Source organism: Coturnix japonica, chromosome 32 (genome assembly GCF_054131305.1).
Source record: "Coturnix japonica strain WE chromosome 32, WE-NBRP24, whole genome shotgun sequence".
In the NCBI taxonomy this organism is placed as follows: domain Eukaryota; kingdom Metazoa; phylum Chordata; class Aves; order Galliformes; family Phasianidae; genus Coturnix; species Coturnix japonica.
The window spans coordinates 4,529,671-4,538,747 of NC_140694.1; the positions used below are offsets into that span (position 1 = coordinate 4,529,671).

At 49.1% G+C, this 9,077-nt stretch overlaps 1 long non-coding RNA gene across 3 annotated transcripts; it reads left to right on the forward strand.

The window, feature by feature from the left end:
* The first annotated feature begins 525 nt into the window (after positions 1-525).
* LOC146755539 (uncharacterized) lies at positions 526-8,030 on the forward strand. Of its 3 annotated transcripts, XR_014938024.1 has the most exons (5): positions 527-1,034; positions 2,440-2,527; positions 4,191-4,262; positions 4,703-4,857; positions 7,694-8,030. It is a non-coding gene; the product is annotated as an uncharacterized LOC146755539 (long non-coding RNA). The 3 variants fall into 3 exon arrangements; XR_014938025.1 differs by lacking the exon at positions 2,440-2,527 and having other exon boundaries at positions 526-1,034; XR_014938023.1 differs by lacking the exon at positions 527-1,034 and having other exon boundaries at positions 2,319-2,527.
* Positions 8,031-9,077: the final 1,047 nt, after the last annotated feature.

The following is a 9,077-nucleotide window of genomic DNA, read 5'->3' on the forward strand; positions in this document are numbered from 1 at the left end:
TCTGGCTTTGAAGGAGAAGGGGTGGAGCAAGGGGAGACCCACTGGTCATTTGTCACCTCATGAACAGGATGGATTCTGCATTGACTGTGAAAAACCTGGGCTAGTAGCATGGGCATGTTTCAGGCTGGACTCTTCTTTTGCTGCTTGGTTTCCTTTTGGCTACAGGGAGACAGCTGTCTAAAGGTGTGTTTTCAAACCCACTCTCCAAAACCATGTTTCATTGTTGCAGGTGGTTCAGTGTGCTCTTGCAGTGCAGATGCTGTAGTTTGCTGTAGAATCTGAATGGTTTCTGTTCCTAGGAGAGGACTGGGAGGAGGTAGTGAGAAGAGAATTCAATGCCTGAGGTGTATCTTAGTGAGAAATGTTGGCATGAGGTGCTGAAAGTCTTGAGCTGTCAAAGGCCAGTGAGGCTCAGACTCCTTAACCTGCTGGAGCAGGGTGGAAGCAAGGAGTGGGCACTGCCGTCCAACAGGCTGCACTTGGTTCTGGTCTTCCAGGTCTGTGCTGGCCTGGATTTCTTCTGAGAAGTTTGTTGGAGCTGCTTGGAGTAGTGAAGGGTGGGGAAGAAGTGCTGCTCAAGAGCTAAGGCTCGGCTTGATCATTTTGGATGGATTTAACCATGGTATCTGAAGACATAGTTTCCATCAGAATGATCCCAGCATTGTGCAAGTGTCTCAGCTGAAGCCCCTGAGCAGATGTGTGAGACCACCCGCCTCCTCCAGATGAGCCATAGGAAAGCTGACTGTGCCCAGTAATTACAGCTTCTGCAGATTGAATGTGCTTCCAAGTGTTTTCCTTAGTGATCAATCATGTCCCAGCACTCTGATATTCCATCTCTGGCACAATCTGGAGCATCTCTGCAAACCTTGGGTGCTCATTCCCACCAGAGTTTCTTCCTTTCTCTCTTTAGAATCAGTGTGGTGCAGTTCCCTGTGTTTGTGAGCAGCAGCCAGCAGGCTGCAAGAGATCCAATGGCAGCTTTCAGCACACAGAGTGATGTGATGGGGACAGACTGTCCTTACCGCCATGCATAAGTGAGTTTTTACCGTCCTCTCTCAAGAAGTATGAAAGAATAGAGTTTGAATGATACTTGTGAGCAGGTGCTGTGCTGTAGGGGATGTCAGGTAACCATTCCTATGGGGGTGCGGGAAGGAGCAGTGAAAGTGATGTATTAGTTTGTGTTTTGGCTGTTAAAGAGGAGTTCCATTTCTGGAAGCAAAACTATGGGCTAAGATGGAAAACAGAAGGGAGAAGGCTGATACCTGGATAGTGGGCTGAGCTTTGGTGACTGCAGCCATTTGCAGTAGAAGTTTTGCTGTTTTGCACAGTGGGGTTCAGAATGGGAGCTGATGATGAGTGGGAGCTGCTCGAGGGACAGACTTCCATGTACAAGTTCCAGTGCCTCAATGACTTTCTTGTAGCGAGGAACCCCAAACTGAACATAAGACTTGAGGCGCAGCCTCCCCAGTGTTGAGTCCAAGGGGATGATTACCTCTCTGCTCCTGCTGGCCACACTATTTCTTAGACAGGCCAGGATGCCGTGGGCCTTCTTGGCCACCTGGGCAAACTGTTGGCTCATGTTCAGCTGAGCATCGACCAACAGCCCCAGGTCCATTTCCTCTGCACAGTCCTGCAGCCACTCAGCCCCAGGCCTATAGCGCTGCATGGGGTTATTGTGGCCAAAGTGCAGGACCTGGCACTTGGCCTGGGTGTACCACATCCCATTCACCTCAGCCCAGTGAGGTTGATCCAGCTTATCTAGATCCCTCTGAAGGGGCCTCCCTTCCCTCAGGCAGATCAACACCACCTCCCAGTCAAAAGACAAAAAGAGAAGAAAGCAGAAATGAAGAAGGCTTCTCTGAGAGCTGCCCCTGCACCTGCAGAGGTGAGTCCTTGTTATGGACAGACACAGCTCTTGTTGTCAGGGCCTCCATCTGTGAGACATGAATGAGACTGTAAAATCCTGAGGGAAGTGGTGTCCTGGTTCTGTACTTGCTTTTTTCCTTTGCAGTTTTTGAAGTGTTGCACAAAATGAAGGATAAATCTCTAAAGCAGGTGGTCGGTATGCTGGCATGGTGATGTTACTTGGTAATTAGTGCTATTATTTTGTAGTATATTAATAGTTTGCTAATAAACAAAAAACAAGGGGGGGAGGAAGGCGTTCTGATAACAGAGGATGCTGAGAAGGCAGAAACACTGAATGCCTTCTTTGCTTCTGTCTTTAGTGAAAAGGCTCTCCCTCAGAAATCCCAGACCCTGGAGGTTAATGAGAGAGTCTGGACAATAGGAGATTTCTCTTTAGTCAGGGAAGAGGTGGTCTGTGATTTCCTAGGAAACATTAATGTCCATAAATACATGGGATGGGTGCATGGGGTGCATCCACGGGTGCTGAGAGAACTGGTGGAGGTCATTGCTGAGCTGCTCTCTGTAATCTTTCAGAGGTCTTGGAGAACTGGGGAGGTGCCTGAAGACTGGAGGATGACCAATGTCACTGCAGTCTTCAAAAAGGGCAAGAAGGAAGAGCCAGGTAATTATAGGCCAGTCAGCCTCACCTCTGTCCCAGGGAAGGTGATGGAACAGCTTGTGCTGGATGCCATCTCCAGAGAACTGGGTGATAAGGAGGTTATCAGGAGTACTCAGCATGGGTTCACCAAGGGGAGGTCGTGCTTGACCAACCTGGTGGCCTTTTATGAAGATGTCACTAGCTGGGTGGACGGGGCTAGAGTGGTAGATGTAGTCTACCTTGATTTCAGAAAGGTTTTTAATACTGTCCCCCACGACATCCTTATAACAAAGCTGAGGAAGTATGGGATAGATGAGTGGACAGTGAATTGGGTCAAGAACTGTCTGACTGGCAGAGTGCAGAGGGTTGTCGTTGGCGGAGCTGAGAGGGGATTTGATCCAGGTTTATAAATACCTGAGGTGTGGGGGCCATAGTGGCACGGCTGGTCTCTTTTCAGTAGTGCGTGGGGACAGGACTAGGGGTAATGGGTTGAAACTTCTGCATAGGAAGTTCCGCACAAATGTGTGCAAGAACCTCTTTACGGTGAGGCTGACGGAGCACTGGAACAGGCTTCCCAGGGAGGTGGTGGAGTCTCCTTCTCTGGAGATATTCAAGACCCGCCTGAACACCTACCTGTGCGACGTGGTGTAGGGAACCTGCCATGGCAGGGGGGTTGGACTCGATGATCACTAGAGGTCCCTTCCAACCCCTACAATTCTGTGATTCTGTTGGAAGGTGGGAATGCAAGAGAGAATATTGCGAGCAAAAGCTGTGGAGCGAGATAAATGGCATGAGAAAGCAAAGCTGAGAACTAAGGAAAGCTCCAGAAGAGAAAACAAAGTCCAGTAGGGCATATTTAGAGACAGGTGAAGCATCCATGAGTGCACTGAGGAGTACTAGGGTGCTCTGGAATGTCTCTTGGGCTCCCTACAGCACACATACTTGCTCTGGGGCATGTCTGGATGTCTGTAGAGCTAATTGTGGGGCCCTGAGAAACGTCTGGGGCACATTAGGGGGCACTGGCTTCCATGTGAGTGTTCCCAGGTTCCCAGAAGTCAACAGGGAAGCCTTTGGAGACCCCTTGGGAAGACTCAGTGGGGCCCTAGAGTGATGTAGCAGCTTGTGTTGGTTGCATCTGCTTGGCAGGGAAGCGATTTCCCTGGTGAGAGCTGAGTGACTGGAAGGTGATTTCCTTGGTTTAATTAATTTAATTACCTGGATTATAATTAAATAACACTGTTCAGCGTTCATTAAAGATTTCTTTTTTTTCCAAAGTACTTCAGTTGTGCAGCTGTAGCAGCTTTGCTAAGATATATCGAGTTTATTCAAAATTCCAGTGATGCTCCTAAAGCACTTGAAGTGCATTTGAGGGGGGGAGTGACAAAACAGCTCTGAGAGACACATCATCAGATCAGAACATTGGAACGGTAACTAATAGCAGAGATTCTGATAAGAATATTGAAGTTTTCAAATTACCTTTTCTTAAAGTTGTATTTCACCAAGTTTCATCAATGTGCACACTGAAGAGCTGACTTGTTATCTTTCTTTTTATAAAAAATCATGTGTTACAATTGAGAGCAGAAGTTATAGGATGGAACATTCTCCAAGTAAAGTGCAAAAGACATTTCTTCATAGTTCCAATTAATGTCTTATGTTTTGTTCAGACTCACTAAATGATGTATTTCAGGGTACATCATGTGGGAATATAAGAAGACTATTCAGAGCAGGAGCTGCAGAGCAAGATGAACGACATGAGAAGGTAAGGCTGGGAACCAAGGACACAGCTTTTGTGTCACTCAGCCACCTGTGGCAGAGGTCAGGATTTCTGCAGGGATGGGAAATCATCCCATCACTTAGTGCCTTACAAGGAGCTGAGAAGCTTTTCTTGCTCAAGTCCTGCTTCCAAGCTTAACCACCTACAATGAAGTAGATGTCACTTTGCTGGTGTCCTTCAATTCCGTGTCTGCATTTTCCCAAAATCAGGAGGTAACCAGCTGCAGTGAAGTGAGCGATTTCAGTGCCTGTTTCTGATGGTGGCAATGAGTTCAGAGGTCACAATTAACTGACGATTCCTGTTTCCATTCTGACAAAGTCTGTAGTTGCAGCTGACTTCCTGAGGCTGCCATACGTGGTGGTGATGCAGCCTTGGGCTTCTTGGGGATTTGCATGACTCCCACCTTTCCTTTCTGTGTCTTGCAGGTCAGCTGGTGCTGGAAGCAGCCGGTATCTGAGTAGGAATGAAGGTGAGTGCAGGAGCAGCTGCTGAGGGGAGGAAGGAAGTCCATGCTAATGAGCTCTGGAGCATCTGCGGGTCTGGTACCAGAGGAGGCAGCAGTGATGCTGGAGGGCACGTGGTGAGTGCGTGGACAGGGTGGCACAAACGTGTGCGTGTGCTGAGGAGTTGGGTTGCACACAGGTGCACACAAAGGGGTGTTTGTGGAAGGTGTAGGCACGTACGTGTTCCCAGGGGTGGTTTGCACACGTCTGTGAATACAAAGGAGGGCACACGATGCGGTGTGTGCATGGAGGTGTGCAAAGCAGGCAGGGTGGCACACGGGTGTGCATGTGCACATGGATAGGGGAAGGCTGGGGTTACAGGTTGACCTGTGCTGAGGTGAGTGGGGGCTCACGGTGTTGCTCAGTGGTAGATTTGTTTACACTGAGTGCTAACAGGAAACTCGCACACCCTTTTTGTTTCAGCTGTGCCAGCGCTGTGATCCCTTGCTGCTGGGATGTGCTGTTGGAAGGATGGTGTGCATGCCGAGCTCCCATCACTTCCAAGCCCTACAATTCTGTGATTCTGTGAATCAAGTGTAGAGCAAAAGGGATGTTTGGGCCAGGTGACTGTAAGAAGGCTGGCTGCTTTGGATGGTGGCAGCTGATGGAAACAGGTGCTCTGGGGACCGTTCAGCTTTTAACAGAAGACAGGGGTCCTGCAGGAAGAACGACTAGGTTCTCAAAAGGCTTCAGACGTGCACACAGAGTACATCTGTCCTGCCGTGCCGTCTCTGCTTCTTTTTGATGAAAGCATTTTCATGACCACTTGTTGTGGCTGTTGCTTGTAGAAGGAGGAATGTTAGGTGCAGTTCTCACTGAGAACTTCTGCTAGGATTTCTGTGTAATTTGAATCATGAGTGTTAGCACAGTGAGTTGAAGGAGGGCCCCGGAAGCAAATTTGTTGCTGTTGAAGCACTGTGTGATGAGCAGGTGCGTGGTAAGACGTGCTGGCAGATGTTGAAGCCACTTTAAGATTGAGGTGAGAAGGAAAGGCGATGAAGGAGCTGATGGCAAAGAGCTTCCTTAGGAGGCTTGGTGCTTGCATGGGATTGTATCCGATCAACTTCTTGTGTGCTGGTGTCCATCTGTGGTTTGTGGAGCAGTTTTCATTCCAGGGTCTGTCTGGTAGGACTGTGGCTTGGGCCAGGCCAGGGCGAATCCAGTGTGCTTTACTCTCGTTCTTAGTGCTTGTTTTTGCTCAGGTGTCAATCCTCACAGAGCAAGGCCTGAGGGTGGGGTTTGCGGAGAAAGAGGACATGCAGGCCTTGTGTGACACCCACGGAGCTGCAGCGAGGCTGCATTGGTGTAAAACAAGGGAAATGCACAGAGATCTGAAGGTGGGTTTTGGGCTCGACTTATGCCAGAGGGGATGTGCGTGCTCCTTTACAATGTGTGTTTTCTGCCTACTGTATGGCAGGTGGGCTTGGAAAGTTGTTTCCGTGTTTCTGTTGTTGGGAGAAGCAGATATCAACTCTTCTCTCTATTGAAAGATTTAACAAAAGAGCCTCTCCTTGCTTCTTAGTGTATGAATCACAGAATCATAGAAACACCAGGGTTGGGAAAGACCTAAAAGAACAGTCCAACCGTTCTCTTATTACCAATAGCTCCCAATAAACCACGTCCTTCAACACAACATCCAGTCATTCCTTGAACACCCCCAGGTGGGATGGCTCCACCACCTCCCTGGGCAGTCCATTCCAGTGCCTGGCCACCCTTTCTGAGAAGTAATATTTCCTAATGTCCAGCCTGAACCTCTCCTGCCGCAGCTTGAAACCATTCCCTCTAGTTCTATCAGTAATGACACGAGAGAAGAGGCCGACCCCCAGCTCACTGCAACCTCCCTTCAGGAAGTTTTAGAGAGAAATGAGGTCTCCCCTGAGCCACCTCTTCTCCAGGCTGGACATTCCCAGCTCCCGCAGCCTCTTCTCATATGGCTCCATTGTGCTCCAGACCCCTCACCAGCTTTGTTGCCCTTCTTTGAACACGTTCCAATGCCTCAGTGTCTTTTTTGCAGTGAGGGGCCACAAACTGGAAACAGAATTCGAGTTGTGGCATCACCAGTGCTGAGTACAGGGGGACAATCGCCTCTCTGCTCCTGCTGGCATCAGTGTTTCTGATACATACATTCTCATGTATGTAAGTGTCACATGTGTGACATCCTTTTTGATGGAGTTCCGTGACGAGAGTTCAGTGGATTTGAGAGCTGACTTGAAGCCTGTGGGCATCACCCAGGAGTTGGGGTGAGAGGATGAGGCGTAGGAACAGGAACCTCTTTGGTCGTTATTAACTCCCAACTTTTTGGTCAGGAATCTCTGTGTGTTTTTTTATCACGTAAAGAACAGAGTCATTGTGCAGCTTGTGAATGAATTGATTCACGCCTGCTGATTGGTGCTGTTCTCTACAGGGAGCTGCAGTGGAAATGGACACTTGTGGTCCACTGTCTGCCCCCCTCCCGCATGCCCAGATCAGCCAAGTTGTCAAGGCCTGGCTCTTGGTTGGTGAATTGTGCCAAGGTCAGAGAGTTGGATTTTCTGGGCTTTGAGACACGTCTTCCAGATGCACGTTGTGTTATTTCTGATGTGTTGACCTGTTGAGGTCCAGCCCCAAATGAGGATTCAAGTACTACCACCGCAGGAATGGTTTAGATTGGAATTGGAATGCAGAAGGCTGAAGCCAGCAGGAGCAGGGAATCCATCATCCAAGGGCTTGGTGCAGCTCTTCTTTGCTCAGTTGTGGAAGCATCGTAAAGTTGCTGGGCGGACAGGCATCACGTAGCCTGAGACTCAGCATGTCTTGCAGCAAGTGGATGGGACGGTTGTGCTGTGTGTGTTATTCCATGACTGTCTTAGCCCTGCTCACTGACCTGCTCTTTCTCTCTCCTCTCCTCGCCCTCCACCCACTGCCTCGGTGCAGCTTTTGCTCTCATTTCATCCGAGCAAAGCGACAAGGAACTGCTGCAGATAGCTTGAGGTGATCTCACTGCCAGGTATGTGCCATGTTTTGTCCCCCCCGCATGGTTTTGCAGGCCGTGTGGCACCGTGTTTAGTAACACAGCCTCATGCAGCTTTGATGTGACCCTGGTCACGGGTGGGTTTCTCCACTGCCCTGCAGCTCAGCCCTCAGAAGGGCTGTCTCTCAGAATGGCCGCCCTAGACCCCGTCCCCATCTCTGCTGCCCTCCCCGTCCCTTCAGCCGTTCCCGGTTCGGGCCGGGCGACACCGGGCAGGTGGGTGAGCGGAGCGGGGCAAGATGGCGGCAGGGAGTGGGGTGTGAGGGGCAGGGCGGGGCCTAACAGGGGCAGGGGGCGGGGCTAAGGGGAGGGGAGAGCGGGGATTGGTGGGAGAGGGAGCCAATAGGAGGTAGAGAGGAGTTGGGCACAGGGTGATGATAACACCCCTTTGTGACGTCATAATGCCCCTTTGTGACATCATAATGTCCCTTTGTGACTTCATAATGCCCCTTTGTGACGTCATAATGTCCTTTTCTGATGTCATAATGCCGCTTTGTGATGTCATAATGCTCCTTTGTGACGTCATAAAGCTCCTTTGTGATGTCGTAATGCCCCTTTGTGACATCATATAGCTCCTTTGTGATGTCATAAAGCTCCTTTGTGACGTCATAATGCCCCTTTGTGACATCATAATGTCCTTTTGTGACGTCATGAAGCTCCTTCGTGATGTCATAATGCTTCTTCGTGACGTCATCATGTCCCTTTGTGACGTCATAATGCCCTCTGTGACGTCATAATGCGCCTTTTGACGTCATGATGCCCTTTGTGACATCATGAAGCTCCTTTGTGACATCATAATGCCCCTTTGTGACGTCATAATGTCAGTTTCGGATGTCATAATGCCCCTTTGTGATGTCATAATACCCCTTTGTGACGTCGCAGTGCTCCTTTGTGACGTCATAAAGCTCCTTTGTGACGTCGTAAAGCCCCTTTGTGACGTCATAAAGCTCTTTTGTGATGTCATAAAGCTCCTTTGTGACATCATAATGCCCCTTTGTGACATCATAATGCCTTTTGTGACATCATAAAGCTCCTTTGTGACGTCATAATGCCCCTTTGTGACATCATAATGTTCTTTTCTGATATCATAATGCCCCTTTGTGATGTCATAATACCCCTTTGTGACGTCATAATGCTCTTTGTGATGTCATAAAGCTCCTTTGTGATGTCATAATGCCCCTTTGTGACATCATAATGTTCTTTTGTATTGTTATAATGCCCCTTTGTGATGTCATAATGCTTCTTTGTTACATCATAATGCCCCTTTGTGACGTCATAATGTCCTTT